This window comes from Jaculus jaculus, chromosome 14 (assembly GCF_020740685.1).
Source record: "Jaculus jaculus isolate mJacJac1 chromosome 14, mJacJac1.mat.Y.cur, whole genome shotgun sequence".
Classification (NCBI taxonomy): domain Eukaryota; kingdom Metazoa; phylum Chordata; class Mammalia; order Rodentia; family Dipodidae; genus Jaculus; species Jaculus jaculus.
The window spans coordinates 363,846-384,833 of NC_059115.1; the positions used below are offsets into that span (position 1 = coordinate 363,846).

A 20,988-nucleotide genomic window follows, 5' to 3' on the forward strand; every position below is an offset into this window, starting at 1 on the left:
AGAGTAAATTCAGGTCATCCTGAGCTACAGTGAGACCATACCTTGAAAAACAAAACAAAAAAATTACTTCCCTGAGCCTCAGTTTCCTCCAATCACAGACCCTATTAGAATTAAGCAGTGTAGCATCATGTCTCTTGGTGCATAGAAATGCTAAAAGCATGGTAGCCATTACTGTTAAATCTTACAAAGTCAGGCACCACAGGGTGCTCCTGTAACCTCAGCACTTGAGAAATGGAAGCAGAAATGTCAGGCATTGAGGCCATCCTCAGTTTTATGTTGAGTTTGGGGCTAGCCAGGGATACATGAAATCCTGTTTTTAAAAACCAAAACAAACAAAATAGATCTTCAGAGCTAGGGGTGCAGATCAGTGGTATAGTACTTGCCTAGCATGCTCACAACTCTAGCTTGGCCCCCAGAGTGGCAAGAAAAAAGTATTTATATTTATATAAATATATGCACACATTCCCTTTGACCTAACAGCTTCATCTGTGGTAATCTATTCAAAGGGAGTAATTAGAGTTGTGCACAAATATTTAGCTGCTTGGAGTTTTTGAGGATAATGATTTGAATAGCAAAATATTTATCACAGCACAGACATTAAATAAGAAAGCGTGGTTAAGCAAATTAGAGTTCGTTGATAGGATGGCTTCTTATGCAGCCCTAAAAATAATCTTCTTGAAGAATATTTTTTCTCTTTTGCTATTTTTATTTTGCACTATAAAAAACCAATAATATACTGCTTTTTTTCACATTCACATGGGTCTGAGGAAAATACTGCCTTTTCCCCTAGAGAAACCACCTACTGACAGTAGTACCGCACTGCAAAATATGCAAATCCCAGTAGTAGCTTGAAGACAGCCCCCAGGGGCAGGGAGAGGACACGTGTCACAAGAAGCAACACACAAGCAAACAGGACACCAAGTTGAGGAATGGCTTCTCAGTGTCACTGACCCAGAACACAGTGTGTACCCTGTGTTTATGTGCACCCACTATCTCCACCTCAAAGGGGTAATTTTTGGTCTAGAATATGAAAAAAACTCTTCAGATGACACTAGGGTTGCTTTGAGGAAAGATGCAATGAGACAGGTTCAAGTATGAATAAAAACCATGCCAAAGTTCAAGGTCAAGGAAGAAACTACAAGTGAAAAAGAAACTCAGAGTCAATGTCTTACTCCTTACAGCTTCCATTTGACCAGAGAGGGAATCTCAAAAACACTTCTGGGTTTGAACTGGAATACAGTAGTGTCCCCATGAACCCAGCAGGGTTATTTTCCTGATCAGCTTATGCCCTGAAGCAACAGAGGCAGACATCAAGATCACGAAAGTTCAAAATCCAAGGTGGAACTGTGCTTCCTCTGAAAGAAATTGGCTTCATCATTGCCTTTTCTCACAATCCAGCAGCTTCTTTTCGCCATGTTGCTGCAGGTTTTTATTGCCTTATGCTTGAAATGAAAAGGTGAACTTTTGTTTTGTTTTGTTTTGTTTTTGAGGTAGGGTCTCGCTCTAGCCCAGGTTGACCTGGAATTCATTATGTAGTGTGAGGGTGACCTCGAACTCATGGCGGTCCTCCTACCCCTGCCTCCCAAGTGCTGGGATTAAAGGCGTGCACCACCATACCCAGCTCTAAAGCGAACTTTTGAGTTGCAAGGACTGGATGATCCTGAATGGGCACAGGGTCTAGTAGTACAATACTTAGCTCTCACTGTGCTATGGTTATGGCTTGGCCTTCCTTCCATCTCAAGAACCCATCCTCCAGGTCATCTGCAAGCTTGGTGACCACTCACCATCTTGCTGGGGCAGTGGGACAGACAGAGGTCTTCAGTATTGCACAGGTATGAAATGTCCTCAAGAAAGGAAAAGGAAGATAGAAAGAGGGGAGGGAGAGAAGGAGAAAACGAAAGGAGGGAAGAAAGAGGGCTGAAGAGATAGCTTAGGGGTTAAGTGCTTGCCTGTGAAACCTAAGGACCCTGGTTCGAGGCTCAATTCTCCAAGACCCACGTAAGCCAGATGCACAAGGTGGTGCATGCATCTGGTGCTCATTTACAGGGCTGGAGGCCCTGGCATGCCCATTCTCTCTCTCTCTCTCTCTCTCTCTCTCTCTCTGTCTATCTGCTCTTTCTCTCTCTGTTGCTCTCCAATAAATAAATAAAAATAAACAAAAAAAGAAAGAAAAACAGGCAGACAGCCAGGCGTGGTGGTGCACGCCCTCAATCCCAGCACTTGGGAGGCAGAGGTAGGAGGATCACCATGAGTTCAAGGCCACCCTGAGACTACATAGTGAATTCCAGGTCAGCCTGGGCTAAAGTGAGAACTACCTCATAAAGTCAAAAGAGAGAGAGAGAGAGGGAAACACAATCACCATTGTTCTTGGGGCTTGGCTACTGCCCCCTTCAAGTCTCCGTTGGATGTGGCTGTGGCCACAGGGCTCCCATGGAGCTCTGTGACTGTCTAGTGGTTGGCCCCTAGTGCCACAGCAAGGTAGGGATGTGCAGTAGGCACCCTGTACATCAGGGCTCAGTGTCTATAAATGGCCTACAGACACTGATTCAGCTACTACCCCTTGGCAGGAGGGTGGCTGAGGTGGTGGGGGCGCTTGGAAGGCAGGATCTCAGACTCAAAGTGCAGGAGCTGGCCGGCTAAGCCAAAGTTGGGAGAGAGATCACACTCCTCCTCTGCTTGATGGAATCGAAGGCCTCTTTCAGGCCGAAATGCTTGGTCTTCATGAGGTAAGCCATGCAGATGGTTGGTAACGGGGGGACCCCAGCCTCCCAGTGGACCAGGACCTTGCCTCCCTTTCCCTGTCAGTGAAGTCTACTGCTTTCTTGAAAATGGGAGTTAATGTCAACTGTGTGGCTCTCTTCCACAAGGATCCATTTGTGCTGTAGGTAGGTGGGTTCTGCAGGTCTCAGCGTTCAGCAGGGCTGTCATGTGCAGGTTGTTGAGAAACTCGCACTTCCTAGGTAGAGGAAGGGAAGGATCTCAGCTGGGCCACCCTGGTCATAAGCTGACCTGTGGCAGACGCTGAGCACTGCACACTGGCTGAGAAGCCTTCTCTCATTTCCAATCTTCTCTTGTGAAATAGGTTTTATGGTGGTGCATGCCTTTAATCCCAGCACTCGGGAGGCAGAGGAAAGAGGATCACTATGAGGTCAAGGCCACCTGAGACTACATAGTGAATTTTTGCTAGAGGGAGACCCTACAATAAATAAATAAAAGAGAAAGGAAAGAAAGAAATGGGTTTTACATCTTCACGTCATTCAGTATACGGTGAGTAGAAAGCGGTCTCATAACCCCCTTTGAGGAAGTAGACCCGCGGGCGGCAGGCCAGCATCCAGGTGAGCACCGCTGCCCCCGGCTCGCCGCAGCGCCGCAGCACCGCTGAGTTCAGGTCGACTTTACCCAGAAAGCGGGTAGGGCGGTCGGTCACCGCCTCCTTGCAGGCCTCGTACGCAGCTGGCAGCTGGCGCGTCTAGAGACTTGACCTTCCAGCCGCCACCACCCGAGGCCCCGCGCTGTGCGCCCCTGCACTTGCCCACCAGGGTGCGGGCGGGAGAGACTCAGAGGGCTGCCAGTGAAGCTCCCTGAAGTCACTGTGTAGTCAGGCTGGCCTCGAACTCACAGCGATCCTCCTACGCCAGCCTAAGTGTTGGGACTGAAGGCTTGCGCCAATACACTTGGACTTGAAGAATACTTAACACAGAAAGCTACTGCTGATAATCTTGATTTCAAAAGAGAATATTCTGCCCAGCACTTTGGAAGTGGATGCAAGAGGATCAGGAGCTCAAGATCAACCTCAGCTACATACATAGTCAGTTTGAGTTGAGCCTAAAATATATGAGACCCTGTCTTTTAAAATAAAATTGAGAGGCTGGTGAGATGGCTTAGCTGTTAAGGCGTTTGCCTGCGAAGCCTAAAGATGCAGGTTTGATTCCAAAGTAAGGCAGAGTCTGGAGTTTATTTGCAGTGCTTTGGAGGCCCTGATGCACCCATTTTTTTTCTGTTTCTCTTAAATTAATTGAATTAAAGAATTTTTAAATTTATTTATTTATTTGTTTGTTTGTTTATTTATTTTGCTAGGCATGGTGGCGCACACCTTTAATCCCAGCACGCTGGGGGCAGAAGTAGGAGGATTGCTGTGAGTTCTAGGCCAGTCTGGGAATACAGAGTGGGTTCCAGGTCAGCCTGGACTACAGTGAGACTCTATCTGGAAACAGGAAAGAAAAAAAATGACCTGAAGATAGCCAGGCCTGGTGGCACTGAAGAGGCTGAGGCAGGAGGATTGAAAGTTCAAGGCCTAGGCTGGAGAGATGGTTTAGCAGTTAAGGCACTTGCCTGCAAAGCCAAAAGACCCAGGTTGGATTCCGCAGGACCCAGTTAAGTCAGATGCACAAGGTGGCACATGTATCTGGAGTTCATTTGCAGTGTTTGGATGCCCTGGGACACCCATTCTCTCTCTCTTCCTCTCTCTGCCTCTTTCTCTTTCTCTCTCAAATAAATAAATAAATAAAAATATTTTAAAAGAAAGTTCAAGGCCTGCCTGGGCTACAGAGTGAGTTCAGGGCCAGACTGGGCAACTTAGTGAAATCCTATCTCAAAATCAAAACTAAAAAGTAGGGCTGGAGGGATGGCTTATTGTTTGCAGCAGGAGAAGGCCCTGGCATGCCCATTTTCTTTATCTGCCCCCACCTCCTCTATCAAATAAAAATAAAATAAAAAGTAAAACAGAGATCTGGAGATGTAGCTCAGTGATAGGGCACTTGCCTAGAATCCACCAGTAAGGACTTAGAGGAGGTCAACTGTACAGCTCTTGCCTATTATGAACCAGTCCCTAGGTTTACCTAGGTCGCTTAGTGGTTAAGGCACTTGCCTGCAAAGCCAAAGGACCCATGTTCGATTCCTCAGGACCCGTGTAAGCCAAATGCGCAAGGTGGTGCATATGTCTGGAGTTCATTTGCAGTAGCTGGAGGCCCTGGCGTGCCCATTCACTCTTTATCTCTATCCATTTATCTGCCTCTCTCTCTCTCTCTCTCTCTCTTGCTCTCACTCTCTTGCTCTCTCTCAAATAAATAAAAATAAAATCTTTTAAAAAAAGGGTTGGATGGCTGGAGAGATGGCTTAGCAGTTAAAGCATTTGCTAGCGAAGCCAGAGGACCCAGGTTTGATTCTCCAGGACCCATATAAGCCAGCTAGCTGCACAAGGGGCACATGTGTCTGGAGTTCGTTTGCAATGGCTAGAGGCCCTGGTGTGCCCATTCTCTCCTTTTTTTTCTCTCTCTCTCTGCTTGCAAAAAACAGGCGGGGGGGGGGGGTGTTGGAGAGATTGCTCAGTGGTTAAGGTGCTTGTCTGCAAAGCCTAACGACCTGGGTTCAGTTCCCTAGTACCCACATACAGCCAGATGCACAAAGTAGCCCATGCATCTGGAGTTCATTTGCAGTGGCTAGAAGCCTTGACACACCCATTCTCCCTCTCCCCCACTCTCTCCTTGGAAATATATGAAAAAGTAAAATATTTTTAAAATGAAATTTAAATTTGAAAGCCCAAAGACCTCAAGATGAGGAAGGATCTTAAATGTCTGTTTTTCAGGAAGTATAAGAAGTCCATTGCATAGTAAGATTATAGACACTCAATTTTGTTAGTTTATGGCTTTTCCCTCCCTGTATTTTTTTTTTTTTTCGAGGTAGTGTTGCACTCTAGCCCAGGCTGATCTGGAATTCACTATGTAGTCTTAAGGTGGCCTCGAACTACCACTGCCTCCTGAGTGCTGGGATTAAAGGTGTGTGCCACCATGCTTGGCTACATTTTTACTACTTATTACAAACTTATTTTAAAAATGAAGATCAGGGGGGCTGGAGAGAAGGCTTAGCGGTTAAGCGCTTATCTGTGAAGCCTAAGGACCCCAGTTTGAGGCTGGATCCCCCAGGCCCCATGTAAGAACAGGTTGGCGCATGCATCTGGAGTTCATTTGCAGTGGCTGGGGGCCCTGGCATGCCCATTCTATGTATCTGCCTCTTTCTCTCCCTGTCTGTCGCTCTCAAATAAATAAATAAAAATAAACAAAAATGAATATCAGGGCTGGAGAGATAGTTTAGCGATTAAGGCACTTGCCTGGAGATGCTAAGGACCCAGGTTTAATTCTCTAGTACCCACGTAAGCCAGATGCACAAGGTGGTGTGTGCATATGGAGTTCTTTTGCAGTGACTAGAGGCCCTGGCGCATCCATTCTTTCTGCTTCTGTCTCTCTCAAATAAATAAATAAGAATTTTTTTAAATGAAGATCAAAGCTGGACATGGTGGCACATGCCTTTAATCCCAGCACTGAGAAGGCAGAGGTAGGAATGAGTCCTAAACCACCCTGGGACTACTGCGTTTCAGGTCAGTCTGCCTCAGGAAAATAAAATGTCAGATTCCCAAACCCAGACAGACCATCATTCAAAATATATAACCTGCTTTCTGTGACTATAAACCAACTAACTCCTTTCTGAGCCTTTTTTTTTTTAAAATCTGTAAAACGGGTATTAATAATACAACAAAGGGCTGGGGAGGTGGCCTACAGGAAGCCTGGAGTTCTATCCCTAACCCTGCATAGAGCCGGGTGTGGCTGCACACATGCCTGTAATCCCAGCACTGGGAAGGTCGAGGCAGGAGGACCAGAATTCAAGGTCATCCTCAGCTACAGAGTGAGTTCGAGGTCAGCATGGGATACCTGAGAGCTGGTCAGGACTATGATACGTAATTACAAGGACCGATGCAAACCATAGTAAAGTGATCCAGGACTGCTTTAGGCCGTCAATTCACTGCCGTATTCCACCTTCTTACTCCTTAAGAGGAAGGGAACCTGTGTAACAAGAAACCGTCGTTTCCCCTTTAAGACACCGGGTGGGACGGGAATCAGCGTGTCGCACCTTTTCCAAATTTTCCAATCTCTGCTCGGCATTTTCTACTCGAAAGTCTTCCATTGGACAAGGGGCGCCAAGTCAGAGGCTGGAGCGGACGCTGCCGGGCGCCGAGCTCCGCCCCTGCGTAAGCCCCACCCCCATGCCAGGGTAGCGCCGTTGCTATGGGGACTAGTGGGCGGTGAAGGGGAAAGCCCCGGATGTTCGTTGGGATCCAATATGGCGGCGGCTGTGGCCGCGGTGGCAGCGGCGCGAGGCAGCTGAGGGCAGTGCGCGGGCGCGGAGTTCCGGGTCGAGCAGCTAGGTCGCGAGCGACGGCGACGGCGACGGCGACGCTGAGCCGGTGGGTGAGGCAGGCAGTCTGGGCTGGGCGCTGGCGGCGGGTGCCGGGGTGAGCGCGGAAGGGGGCGGGCCCGCAGGGTCAGAGTTCACCGGTGGAGGCCCGGGTCGGGTAGGACGGGGTCGGAACCGAAGGACGGACACACCGCGGGGAGATGCCCGAGGTCCGACTAGCGACGGAGGCGTGGCCGGAGGCTCGTGCCCCGAGCGCGGTGGGCGCGCGTTTGGGGGTTCGGGCGAGTTTCCAAAGGGCGTTCGAAGAAGGACGAGGGTGTACCTGTAAGGTAGGAAATCACCCCCGGGGCGGCGGGCGCCCAGGGACCGCAGTTGCAGCGCTCAGGACGGTGAATGCCCTGTAGCAAGTTTGGGGGTGTGCTATAGGGGTTCATTTCGGTTAATGGCTGGAGAGTACAGAGTTCAAAATCTTATAGTTGCGGGACGGGGTGTCAAAAGCTAAAAAGCTCAGGATGGGGATGGAGAGATGGCTTAGTGGTCGAGGTACTAGCCTGTGAAGCCTAAGGACCCGGGTTCCATTTTTCAGGACCCACAAGGTGGTGCATGCGTCTGGAGTTCGTTTGCAGTGGCTAGAGGCCCTGGAGTTCCCATCCTTTATCTGCCCCTCTCGCGATTAAATAAATAAACTCAAAAACATGTTTTTTTTTAAAGCCCAGGTGGAACTCTGCTGGGGAGGATGAGCAGGGACAACCCGGAGAGCAGAGAAGTGGGTCCTGGTGGTAGGAAAAGGGGAGCCCTAGCAGAGACAATGACGATAATAGCAACACACCGTAAAGCACAGGTTATGATGGGCTGGGCCTCACTTCTCAAAGCTTAAAGCTCCACATCTGTACTTATTTAGCCCTCACTACCACCTTAGGGCGCTCGTGAGATACTATTAAGTGGTTAATTTGCACAAAGTCAATGTGTAAGTTGAGCTGCTGAGATTCAACTCTGGACTTTGGAGTTGTGGCCCAGGGTCCTTCTCAAGTGAAAGTGCACATTGTGTGTGCCTAGTCTTGTTTCATCTCTACTCCACGAACTTGAGAAATGCGTATTGGAGAAAAACTCCACTTTACAGACAGAAAACGATGAGTTTCTGCTAAGGACAGAGGCAGATTCAAAGCTGGATGTGGATGGTTCCAGACCTCCCACACCTAACTGACCTACTGCCCATTTCCCAGGAGGGTCTGTTCCTGGAAGCAGATTACTGGGTTTGGCTGGGCCACTCCCTGGGTGGGAACAAAGTGTCTGTTTAGCCTCCTTGGAAGGGTGTGCCCTGGGAGGGGAGGTTCCCATCACCCTGTGGGAGTTGATGGGTGGCCTGGAGTCCAGTGAGTCCTAGTAGCTCTTGGTCGGGTGGGTGTAATTTTGGCAGTTCTCTGTTCTTAAACACAGCAAGCTCTTCCTGTATCCTAAGTGGCTCTCACTCTTTTTTTCCCCCATTAAGTAGAAACTTTTTTTGTGGACACATCATGTTGTGTTGGTACCATCATTCCCGCCCTCCTTTTTTTAAATTGACAATCTTGTCACTTTTTAAAAATTATTTATTTATTTGAGAGCGAAAGAGAGAGAATAGGCGCGCCAGGGCCTCCAGCCACTGCAAACAAACTCCAGATGCATGTGTCCCCTTGTGCATCTGGCTAACGTGGGTCCTGGGGAATCGAGCCTCCAACCGGGGTCCTTAGGCTTTACAGGCAAGTGCCTAACTGCTAAGCCATTTCTCTAGCCCTATTTTTTTTTTTTAATTTTTAAAAACATTTTCTTTATTTGAAAGAGAGTGAATGGGATCACCAGGGTCTCTAGCCACTGTAAATGAACCCCAGATGCATGCACCACCTTGTGTAGCTGACTTTACATAGGTTCTGTGGAATTGAACCTGAGTCCTTTGGCTTTGCAGGCAAGCGCCTTAACTGCTAAACCATAGCTCCAGCCCAATTTTTTTTTTTTTTGAGGTAGGGTCTCACTCTGGCCCAGGCTGACCTGGAATTAACTATGTATTCTCAGGGTGGCCTCAAACCCACAGTGATCCTCCTACCTCTGCCTCCCGAGTGCTGGGATTAAAGACATGTGCCACTATTTTTGTTTTTTTTTAAGGTAGGGTTTCACTGTAGCCCAGGCTGACCTAGAATTCACTATGTAGTCTCAGGGTAGCCTCAGACTCATAGGCGATCCTTCTACCTCTGTCTCCTGAGTGCTGGGATTAAAGTCGTGGGCCACTGAACCTGGGCTCCCTGCTCTTTTTTTTTTTTTTTAAAGTATTTATTTATTTATTTATTTGAGAGCGACAGACACAGAGAGAAAGACAGATAGAGGGAGAGAGAGAATGGGTGCACCAGGGCTTCCAGCCTCTGCAAACGAACTCCAGATGCGTGCGCCCCCTTGTGCATCTGGCTAATGTGGGACCTGGGGAACCGAGCCTCGAACCGGGGTCCTTAGGCTTCACAGGCAAGCGCTTAACCGCTAAGCCATCTCTCCAGCCCTCCCTGCTCTTTTTTAAACAGCTGTTGTCGCCATGGCTCCTAAGCTCTTCAGCTCTAGGCTTAGGCCTCTCTCCAGGGCTCTGCTCTTCCTGGAATCCTTTCCCCACCTGGCCTGCTCTCCCTTATGTGTCCCTCATTCTCATTGCCCTGTTTTTGTGGGAGGAAGCCTATACTGCCTTTATCTTGTTTCTAAGGGTGTGTATCATGTCTGCTAGAAAGTTTATGCTCCTGAAGCATGGCCTGGCTGAAGAGGGTGCTCTGTGGGTGCTGGGACTGGCAGGGAACAAGTGCCACACAGCCTGTAGCCTCAAGGGCCACTCAGTGTCTCCTGTGGGAGCAGACTGTGATCAGACCCCGGCAAGGACACTCAGCCACATTTCTGTATATGGTGCTGGGACAGGGAGAGTGCCCATCCTGTGGACCTGGCTTGTGGTTTGTGTCCCTGGAAAGTCCCTTGAGGAAGCTCTAAGAGTTGCATATGAGGGACAGGAAGGAACACCAAAGCAGAGGCAGAGTGTGCACAGGCTCTGGGTGAGTACAGAGGCCAGGGGATTTGCTCAGAGTTGGGGCCTAGGAGCAGTTGCTTGTAAGTGCCTCATTTTCCTCCTCTCTGGGCATAGCATGAGAGTGGCCACCTTGAGGAACTTCTGTTTAGTATGGAATGCTCAGCCAGAGGCAGTAGGCACTGTGCAAACTCTGCTGTTAACTAATGCTGCCCCTTGCTTCCTGGCTTTCTCCACAGCTAGCCCTAGTGGTGGAAGGGAGCCTGTATGCTTCCAGGCAGCCTTGTAGTACCAGCTTGGCACAGATTAGGAGAGATGGGGCTGTGTCACTGGAGAGCACATCAGGCCCTGCCTAACTCTGACTAGCTTGTGACTTGGGTAAGTGATTTAGTTGCCAGTTTTTTCCTTATAATCCACACTAGGCTAGTGAGCAGAGCTTTCTGTGTAAGGAAACAACCAGCTATCAGGCCAGGCCTGTGATAGAACCCACTGTGCATGCCCCCAGAGCAAGGGGGTTGTCTCTCTCCTCCATTCCATCCTCCCTTGCAGTGGTGGACATAGGCTAAGGTATTCAGACAGAGGCAATAGTTTTCCACTCATGCCACATTGAAGTACCTAGTGAGCCTACCCAGAGATTCTTTCTGATCCGGCCTCTCAGGGTCTGAACTGGGACTGTCTCAGGCCTTTGGAAGCCCATAGGTGAGAGCTGACCACCTGAGTTTCACAGTCATAGAGCAGTGTGTGTTTAACACAGCCTGTCTGCTGCTTGCTGGTTTCTGTCACTTAGTTTGTGTGGTGTGTCACACAGAGGCATCCATTCACCATTTAGTGGCCATTTAGGTAATTCCCTTGTGGGTTGTCACCATGCTGTTCTGGGATGAACATCCTAGAACGTATTCTTGTGTGCCATGGCCATATTGTGTCTTGCCTATGCATTGAAGTAGAGGTGATGTTTTTCCCAGATGCTGGGAGACTGTTCTCTTAGGCAGTTATGCTATGTACTTCCCAACAGTGTTGGACGGTTCTCTTACAGCATCACTTGCTTTGGGTACATTTGTGTCCCTGGCTGAAAGCAGTTCCTCAGATAGTCAGTGAATGCTATAGGACCCCTTACTCCCCAAGGAAGGAACAACTGGGGAGATGGCTTACATGACCGCATTACCCTGCCACCTGCCACTAAGTCCCACATTTAGGGTATGGGACAAGCTGGAATGACATTGGCCATTCCCTTTTAGGACATGCAGGGTGCTGACCATAGCTTTGACCTGGTTCTCCTTTTAGGTAGCTCCAGGGTGGCATTTAGGAAAGGGTCCCAACTGTCTTGAACACCCTGGAAGGAGACAGAGGTGAGGGAGAGGTGGACATATCTTTTTACATTCTGCCTGTGTGATTGTTGGTCTCAGTGGTGACCAACACAGCCCTTGGCAGATCTGCTGTCCCTTGAAAAGTAACCAGTCAGAGAGATGAAAAGGGCAGGCTCAGGAAGAGGGGAGTGGACCATGATAGGGAGGCACTTAACCCAATCTGGAGTCAGTTAGATCCTTCTTGAGAAAGGGACATCTGGTTCATGAGAAAGAATGAGCCAGGGCCTGAGCTAAGGCACTTGATAGCAAAGCCAAAGGATCCAGGATCAATCCCCCCAGTACTCACATAAACTTGGAATGCACAAGGTGGCACGTACACCTGGAGCTCATTTGCAGCAGCTAGATGCCCTGATGTGTCCATATTTTTTCTCTCTACCTGCCCTCAAATAAATAAATAAAGTACTTTAAAAAATAACTTAAGGGCTGGAGTGATGGCTTAGTGGTTAAGGCACTTGCCTGCATAGCCAAAGGACCCAGGTTCAATTCCCCAGGACCCATGTAAACCAGATGCACATGGTGGTGTATGTGTATGGAGTTCATTTGCAGCAGCTGAAGGCCTTGGTGTACCCATTCTCCCTCCCTCTCTCTCAAACAAATAAAATTACAAAGTTAAAAAAAAAAAAAAAAGAATGAGCCAGACCTAAAAAAAGAAAATAGGTAGTGGGGTGCTGAAGGTGCAAAGGCCCTGGGGTCTGAGCTTGGGATATTCAAAGAGCATCAGAGCAGATAGCATAACTGAGCAGGGCATGGTTGGGAGTGACGAGCACGTGGCAGGTGCACCTGTGCAGATGACTGAGGTAAGAAGCATGAGAAGGCTTGGACAACATCAGCTTCTTTTAAAAATTGCCCAGGCTGCTATAAGAGGACAAATCATGGGCGGGGGGGGGGGGTGCTGGGCAGCAAAGAGACTGCTGTGATGGAATGGAGAGTGGATGGCAGTGAGAGGAGGGTGAAGAAAGAGAGGAGGGTCCCGTGTGCCCACCATGGCTGTGATTTCTTCCCATGTGATCTTCACAAGTCAAGAAAGTAAGCACTACAGTCGTCCCCACTTTAGAGATAAGAACACAGAAACACACAGAGGTATGAAACTTGCCTAAGGTTACCCAGTAGGCAAGTAGTGTAGGCAGGATTGAACCATGGAGTTGGGTTTCAGAATCAACGATTATGGCTGTCCTCCAGTGATTTGAAAGTGGCTTTGGTTTGACAGTGTTCTTTCTCATCCCCATGGTTCTTACCCAGGCCCCCTTTCAGAAGAAGCTCCCTGGGGACCTATTGTACATGAAGAGTGTCTGGGCAGAGTCCATTCCTCCCCCCACCCCCGCCCCAGTGCACCCAGCACCCTGCCCTTTCTTTGCACTGCTGTGCCTCTCTTTGACCCAAGGCTCCTGTTGAGCTAGACTTCCTGGCCAGACGTCTGTCAGGGTTGTCCCCAGCAGCTGTTTGTCCCATCTCCTTAGTGGGCAGGCAGCCATAGATGCCTCCAGTAGGAAGCTGGCCCCTTCCAAATTGTAACCAGGGAAATTGGACCCTTCCTGACCCCACCACTCATCCGGGGCTAGAGCTAATTGTCTGTCAGCTGCCTTGGCCCACAGGAAGGTTGCCTCCCTCCCCAGGAAGGTCAGAGGGGGAACTCTCCTAGATCCCAGGGGAGCCTGCTATGGCTGATGTGATAGAAGCCTAGAAGTCACTGCTCAATGCAGCCTTTTTCCTGGGGCTGCTGATGTCCTGCTCTTTCCAGCAACCCCAGTGACAAGAGGGACTTCCCCTCCTGGTAGTGGACAGTCCTTACACATTTCTGGGCCAGGCTCCTTGCTGGAAACCCCTAGGGAAGAGACAGGCTCCCTGCTGGGGAGAGGGCAGATTCCAGGGAATCCTGTGTATAAAGTGTGCTTGGCTCAGGGCCTGGCCCACAGTAAGCCTGGTGAGCACTGAACTTGATGGCTTTCACAGGTGTCTCCTGGCGCCCTGTCCTGTGGCTTCTCTTGTGGTGTAGCTGCCTGGCATGTATGCTATGTGCTTTATTGCCAGGGCTCTGCCCAGGGACCCCAGGACTAGGTATTCCAGGTACTCTTCTTTTAAAAAAAATAATAATTGGTTTTTCAAGGTACAATCTTGCTCTTGCCTAGGCTGACCTGGAATTCACTTTGTAGTCTCAGGGTGATCTCAAACTCACTGTGATTCACCTACCTCTGCCTCCAGAGTTCTGGGATTAAAGTTGTGTGCCACTACCACACCCTACCAGCTATTCTTTTGTTTGTTTGTTTAAGTTTTATTTTACCTTTAGAGCCAGAGAGAGAGAATTGGCACACCAGGGCCTCAGCCACTGAATTCAAACTCTCGATGCTTATGTCACCTAGTGGGCATGTGCGACCTTGTAACTTTTGTGTGTCTGGCTTGCTTGGGATCTGGAGAGTTGAACATGTGTCCTTAGGCTTCTCAGGCAAGCACCTTAACTGCTAAGCCATCTCTCCAGCCTTTTTTGTCATCTGTTTTATTTATTTTACCAGCCAGCTGTTTTTTTATTTTTATTTTTTTTATTAACAACTTTCATGATTATAAACAATATCCCATGGTAATGCCCTCTCTCCTCCCACTTTCCCCCTTGAAACTATTCTGCATCATATCCCCTCCCCCTCTCAGTCAGTCTCTTATTTTGATGTCATGATCTTTTCCTCCTATTATGATGGTCTTGTGTAGGTGTCACACACTGTGTTAGGCACTGTGAGGTCATGGCCATTTTGTGTCTGGAGGAGCACGTTGTAAGGAGTCCTACCCTTCCTTTGGGTCTTACATTCTTTCCGCCACCTCTTCCGCAGTGGACCCTGAGCCTTGGAAGGTGTAAGGGGCTTTGCAGTGCTGAGCACTCCTCTGTCACTTCTTCCCAGCACCATGGTGCCTTCTGAGTCATCCCAAGGTCACTGCCATCTGAAAAGAGAAGGTTCTCTACCAACAGTGAGAGTAGCATTAATATATGGGTATGAACATTAAGAGAAGTGCTTACTGGGCAGTTTGATGAGCATAGTGTATACATCTAGCCAGACAGCAGCAGATGTTACACCCCTATGTATTCCCTCCCATGTAGCGGGCCTCCAGTCCAATTGGAGGGCAGTTGGTTTCCACCATGACAGACGTGCCACTATTGCACACATTGGCTTATTTGGCCTGGCTCAGCCAGCTATTCTTTTTTTTCTCTCAATTTTTATTAACATTTTCCATGATTATAAAAAATATCCCATGGTAATACCCTCCCTTCCCCCACTTTCCCCTTTGAGATTCCATTCTCCATCATATCCCCTCCCCATCTCAACCAGTCTCTCTTTTATTTTGATGTCATGATCTTTTCCTCCTCATATGATGGTCTTGTGTAGTAGTGTCAGGCACTATGAGGTCATGGATATCCAGGCCATTTTATGTCTGGAGGGAGCCATTGTAAGGAGTCCTACCCTTCCTTTGGCTCTTACGTTCTTTCCGCCACCTCTTCTGCATTAGACCCTGAGCCTTGGAAGGTGTGATTGAGATATTACTCAGTACTCCAGTCACTTCTTTCCAGGACTATGATATCTTCTGAGTCATCCCAAGGTCACTGCCATATGAAAAGAGAAGATTCTCTTCCCAAAGTGAAAGTAGCGTTAATATAAGGGTATAAATATTAAGAGAAGTGCTTACTGGCCAGTTTGATAAGCATAGTATATACATTTTTCCAGACATCAGCAGATGTTACACCCCTAGGGCTCATGACTACCCCTGTTTTAAGTTTTCAGTATCAGGGATGTATTCCCTCCCATGGAGTGGGCCTCCAGTCCAATTGGAGGGCAGTTGGTTTCCACCATGACAGATGTGCCACTATTGCACCCCTTGGGTCATTTGGCCTGGCTGGCCAGTTATAAGGCTTGCAGTGTCCACTGTTGAGTATCTTCACTGGTGTATCTCTTTCTCCCATTGAACTACATGTAGAATGGCTTCTTCCAGCTTTCTGTCAGCTGATCTACATGGAGGAGGTTATCAGCTCAGTTCCAGCAGGATTTCTCAGTGGCCTTGCCACCCAAGTATGTGGAGTCTTCAGCAATAGGGTCTTACCCTCTATTCCTGGTGGGAAACCAAGGGCCTTGGCAATGGCCTATAATGTCTTGGGGGCATCAGGGACCTCCCTGGCCACCAACTCACTGGAGGTATCTCATCCCTGGCACTGAAAATTTTCTAACAATGATCTGTGGCTCCTGAGTTTTCCATTGTCCGAAACCGGAGGATTCCATATGATTTATTTGCATCCTCTTAGATTTTGATTAGCCCTCCCTCTACCTTTCCTTTACTCAATCTCTTCCCCTGACCTCACTTTGGGCCTTTTCACCCCCATTAATCTATTCTTCTACTTACATATATACAATACCAACCTATTAAGTACCCTCCTCCCTTCCTTTCTCTTCCCTTTATATCTCCTTTTTAACTTACTGTCCTCTGCTACTGAGGTTTTTTCCTTTTCACACAGAAGCCCAATCATCTGTAGCTAGGATCCACATATGAGGGAGAACATGCAGCACTTGTCAGCCAGCTATTCTTGATCTCATTTCTCTTCCTGCCTTTGCATTTCACGAAGGTTCATTTTTACTGCATGTGCATGGATTACCCAGTTCTCAAACCATCACCAAGAAACAGCACGTGGTACAAGGCGATCCAACAGAGAGGACACCTTCCAGACATAGTGCATCGTTTCCAGTTTCAGTTCTCTCCCTCACCATGTGTGTCCCTGCAGATGTGCTGCTTTTTGTTTTTACTCAAATGGAATAGACTTCAAAGTTTGTGTCTTTGCATTTAGCTCCCCTTCCTTAATTCTTTGTGTGTGTGTGCAGGCATGTGCCTGCCGCAGAGCACGTGTGGCAGTTAGAGGACAATCTTGAGTGTCACTCTTCAACTTCTACCTTGTTTGAGGTGCAGGGTCTCCTCTTGTTCACTGTTCATGTAGCAGGCTGTGTTGTTCATGAGCTTCCAGGGATTCTCCTGTGTCTGCCTCCCATCTTGCCATAGGTTTGTGTGCCACGATTACAGGTGGAGGAACCACGTCCAGCTTTACTCAGTCTTTATTTAAAACGAGGTCTCACACTGTGGCCTGGGCTAGCCTCAAACTCGATATGTAACCCAGGCTGCCTTTGAACTCACGGCTATCCTCCTGCCTCAGCCTTCCAAGTGCTAAGATAATAGGTGTGCATTACCATATCTGGCTCACATTTTGCACTTTCCCTCCCAAATTCTGGGTCAAGATGGAGTGCATTTTCCAGTCTTCCATGTCATGTATGTGCCCCTTCTCTGTGGCTTGCCCTGCTGCATGCTGGGCTTCTCCTGTGAGCATGGCTATTCTGGTATGGCCTCCTAGCAATGGACTCCTGGAGCTATGCCCTGTAGCTGCACCAGAATGTTCCACCTGCCAAACAGGTGCTGCCAGTTTGTCATCCCAGCCCTAGTGTCTGATGGCACCACACCCATGGCCTTGGTATTATCTGACACTTTGACCTTTTAGTCAGATAGGTGGCAATAATTTTCATTGCTGTTCTGAGTTGTTTAGTATAGGCAAAGTGGGGCTTCTTTGTGCTGCTGAAAGCCACCTCATGGTCCTTTTCTGGTTGTTGTTTATACCTGATCATTTTCCTTTCCCACTGTAGCACAAGTCACAACCCCATTGGGAGAAAATGATGGATGTGGCTCTATGCCAGAGCTCAGAACTGCCCATTATAACCAGGGATGCAGCATGGCTGTGGAGGCTGCTTTGCCACTTGTCAGACAAGTCACATCTCCTGTCTGCCTGTGCCTCACCTGAAAATGGTGATAATAATGGTGTTTCCTCACTGGGTGGTGCATGTCTGTGTCTGGCACTTGGGAGGCTGAGGCAGAAGAATTGCCATGAGTTTGAGACCTGGTGCTACAGAATGAGTTCCAGATCAGCCTGGGCTTACAGTGATATGCTGCTTCAGAGGCAGTGGGTGGAAAGATGGCATCAAAGTAGAAAAGGGCTGGGGGCTGGAGAATGGTTCAGCAGTCAAGCACTGGCCTGCAAAGCCTAACAAACCCATGTTTGATTCCCCAGTACCCACATAAGCCAGATGCACAAAGTGGTGCATGCATCTGGAGTTTGTTTGCAGTGGCTGGAGGCCCTGGCACACCCATTCTTTCTCTCCTTCTTCTTTCCATCTCTCTCCACGCAAATAAAATAAATAAATAGCATGGCATGGTGGCACACATGAATTCCAGCACTCAGGAGGCAGAGGTAGGAGGATTGCCATGAATTCTAGGTCATCCTGAGCTAGAGTGAGACCCTACGTCGAAAAACCAAAAATAAAATAAATAAATAAATATTTTAAAAAGAAAAGGGAGGACTAGAGAGCTGCCTCAGCAGTTAAATGCACTTCCTGTGCAAGCATGAGGGCTTGAGGGGTCTAAGACCAGCACAGTTCAAGTCCTCAAATCCCACATAAACAGCTGGCTGTGGCCACACATGCCTGTAACTCCAATTCCACAGAGGAGCAGAGACCTTGAAGGTCCAGAATCAGTAAGAGACTCAGGCACCAAACAAGACCAGGTGGAAGAGCAATGGTGTAGGGCTCCCAGCATCCTGTTCTATCCACTGTAGGTGAACACCCCCTGCCGCAGGTTAGTATATCCACAGCATGCGAGCAAACACACAGAAGCAGACAACACAGAAGAGGGATTAGTTGGAAATAAGAGATTCAGTGGAGGGTGATAGAGGAGTGGAGGGATATAAGAGGGTAGTGGGAGGGGGTTATGATCAGAGTACATTGTATGTATGTATCTATGTTGTCAATAACGAGGTTTTCTTTTTCTTTTTTTATTTGGTTTTTCAAGGTAGGGTCTCTCTCTAATCTAGTCCAGGCTGACTTGGAATTCACTATGTAATCTTAGGGTGTCCTCGAACTCACAGTGATCCTCTTACCTCTGCCTCCCGAGTGCTGAGATTAAAGGCATGCGCCACCATGCCCGGCTATAAAAAGTTTTTTAAAACGATAGGAAATGGAGAGCCTTGAAGTTTGGCCTGGTATCGCAGAGCAAGCAGGGCTGGGAATTGGACCCAGGAGGCCTGGCTGCTAATTGCTGTGGCCACTCCTATCACTAAGAAGGCCCTCCTTCCCAGGTGTTTTCGTTCTAGGCTTCAGGGGAGCCCTGAGGGGACCCTAAGACAGGTGGTCACCCTCAGTGTCCTCACATGCAGAGTATGTCCTGCTTGGGCCCGGCTCTGGGAACTCTGATGAAATCCCATTGTGTGATTTTCCAGCCTACTTCCCAAATGTGATCTCACCACTCTCACATAACAGAGTGACCTACCATCCTGGCCAAGGGAGATGCCAGGCCTGACCCTCTTGTCTGCTTCTAATGGCTGTCACACTGGTGTGGGGGTACTAAGGAGTACTGCTTCTCTGTAGACTCATCCTCAGCTGAAGGTCCCTTTAGGCAGTTTGTGTACCTTTCCTGAGGACCCCTCCCTTCCTGCTGCCCACAGTTGCTTCCACAGCCCTGTCATTTCTTCTCCTTAAATGCCCACAGAAATCTGCTCCAGATTATTCAGCTGAAATGCTGTGCATATACAAAGCATTTATTATTGTACTGACATCACTTCCTGTCACAGTCCTTTATTCTTGTCTGCCTCAGAATTCTTATTCTATTCTAGGCTAAGTCCTGCCTCAGGACCTTGGTTCTTGCTGTCTGTCTAGCAGCCTAGCTCTGGCCATCCTTGCATTCAGGAAGTCTCTGCTGATTGTCACCCCCACCCCCAGGAAGACTCCTGAGTACTGAGGGATGCTACAGTAGTATCCACTCCCCCCTCCAACCTCCTTGTCTTAATTTTCTCTGTGGCAATCACCTTAGTTACTTACATGACATTGTGATCTATATGCCTGTTGGTGTATGGTGGCCCCATCCCATAGCTTAGTTTTGTGATTTTGTGATGGTGCGGCTGGAGTAGGACATGGCCCTGACCATGTTCCTTGCTCTGTCCTCATGGTTTGGTTTGCAGTGAGTGCCCTAAATCCTGGTGGTCTGAACTACTGATGGAATGAGCTACAGTGGCTAAGGGTCATTGCTAAAGCATGTCCTGGGGGACCCAGTGGCCAGGCATGTGGGCAGACTTCCTGAGCAGGAAATGACACTTGAAGGACCAGCTGGCCATCACTTAGGTCTCCTAAGTGATGAATTGAAGGAAGGTGGGGGGGGTCCCCAGTTGGTCTACATTTGGATCTTGACAGCCACTCAGGCCTCTTCATGCCTCAGTGTCTTCCTGTCTAGATTGCAGCTCTTGAGGCATTCCAGGGTGTTCCAGGGTACATGTTCATCTTGGTGCCTGCTGTGTAAATAGAATTGGGATTTTTATTTATTTGTTTTTTCTATTCCAGCATGACCTCCAAAGGGACATGGTATTTGGATACATAAACCCATTTGCCACCCATTTGGAGCTTCTTGAGCATTTGAGGCCAGCCACCCTGCTTAGGGCAGAAGGCTTGACATGATCCCAGGCCGAGGAGCCTATGCATTCTGGATACAGAACCCTCTTTAGGCGGGCTAGTAGGGGAATCTAATTGAGGGTGTGTGTGTGCCAGCCCTGTGCCTGGTGCTGCGCTCCTAATTAGCAGTCCAGGCCTTCCTGGAATCCCAAGGATACCATGCCAGTCTGACCCATTTCCCAGATAAGAAAATAAGCCTGGTACCTGTGGGTAGTCGTTGGTGTCTCTTCCCCAGCAATTGGCATCTCCTTGGTGGCCCTTGGGCCCTGCAGCTTCTCAGTGGCCTTCAAAGCTCAAAAACTTAATGGTGTTGCATGCTTGCTCTGTTATTAGGCCATCTGCCCTTTTATTTTTGCTTTCTCTCTCTCTCGTTTTTTTTTTTTTTAAGTATTTTATTATTTATTTATTTATTTGACAGAGAGCTAGAGAGAGAATGGGCATGCAGGGCCTCCACTGCACTCCACTCAACTACAAACTGAACTGCATATGCATGTACCACCATGTGCATCTGGCTGACATGGGTACTGGGGAATTGAACTTAGGTCCTCAGGTTTCACAGGCAAGTAAGTAACCACTGAGCCATCTCTCCAGCCCCCCCCCACCACTTTTTTTAGTTAAATCCTAGACTGCATGAGGGCCTTTTTCTGGAATCAAGCCTGAGTTTTTAGGCTTCACAGGCAAGTGAACACCTTAACCGCTGAGCCATCTCTTCTGCCCAAGGGCCTTGATGAAGTGTTTAATTTTAAGGATGTCAAATTCATCCTTCATTTCTTTTTGTATTTTAAAATACTTTATTTATTTATTTGAGAGGGAGAGAGAGGGAGAGAAAGAGGCAGATAGAGTGAGAGAGAATGGGCATGCCAGGGTCTCCAGCCACTGCAAACAAAACTCCAGACACATGTACCACCTT

General features: G+C 48.4%; 1 protein-coding gene and 1 pseudogene across 6 annotated transcripts in view; one reads left to right on the forward strand and one right to left on the reverse strand.

Moving 5' to 3' along the window:
* Positions 1-2,355: 2,355 nt before the first annotated feature.
* LOC101598345 lies at positions 2,356-7,622 on the reverse strand (annotated as a pseudogene).
* Pak4 (p21 (RAC1) activated kinase 4) overlaps positions 7,145-20,988 on the forward strand; it is a 51,731-nt gene continuing 37,887 nt past the window's right edge. For 2 of the 6 annotated variants that reach the window (XM_045134355.1, XM_045134352.1), the window contains exon 1: positions 7,145-7,237. The gene's annotated coding sequence lies outside the window, so the exon portion shown is untranslated. Of the gene's footprint in view, positions 7,238-7,373; positions 7,518-20,988 lie in introns of those variants that run through there. The other 4 variants (XM_045134354.1, XM_045134351.1, XM_045134357.1 and 1 more) reach the window with 3 other exon arrangements.